At 38.1% G+C, this 260-nt stretch overlaps 1 protein-coding gene across 1 annotated transcript in view; it reads right to left on the bottom strand.

The window, feature by feature from the left end:
* PCID2 (PCI domain containing 2) overlaps window positions 1–260 on the bottom strand; it is a 36598-nt gene that overhangs the window by 19368 nt on the left and 16970 nt on the right. The gene's annotated exons all lie outside the window — the stretch shown is intronic.

Raw genomic sequence — 260 nt, 5'->3', positions numbered from 1 at the left:
TGATTTGCATTTCTCTGATGGCCAGTGATGATGAGCATTTTTTCACGTGTTTGTTGGCTGCATAAATGTCTTCTTTTGAGAATTGTCTGTTCATATCCTTTGCCCACTTTTTGATGGGGTTGTTTTTTGCTTGTAAATTTGTCTGAGTTCTTTGTAGACAAAGAACTGGATACTAGCCCTTTGTCAGATGAGTAGATTGCAAAAATTTTCTCCCATTCTGTAGGTTGCCTGTTCACTCTGATGGTAGTTTCTTTTGCTGT

This window comes from Mandrillus leucophaeus, unplaced genomic scaffold, assembly GCF_000951045.1.
Source record: "Mandrillus leucophaeus isolate KB7577 unplaced genomic scaffold, Mleu.le_1.0 Scaffold201, whole genome shotgun sequence".
Classification (NCBI taxonomy): domain Eukaryota; kingdom Metazoa; phylum Chordata; class Mammalia; order Primates; family Cercopithecidae; genus Mandrillus; species Mandrillus leucophaeus.
This window is presented reverse-complemented; position numbering and strand designations above follow the sequence as displayed.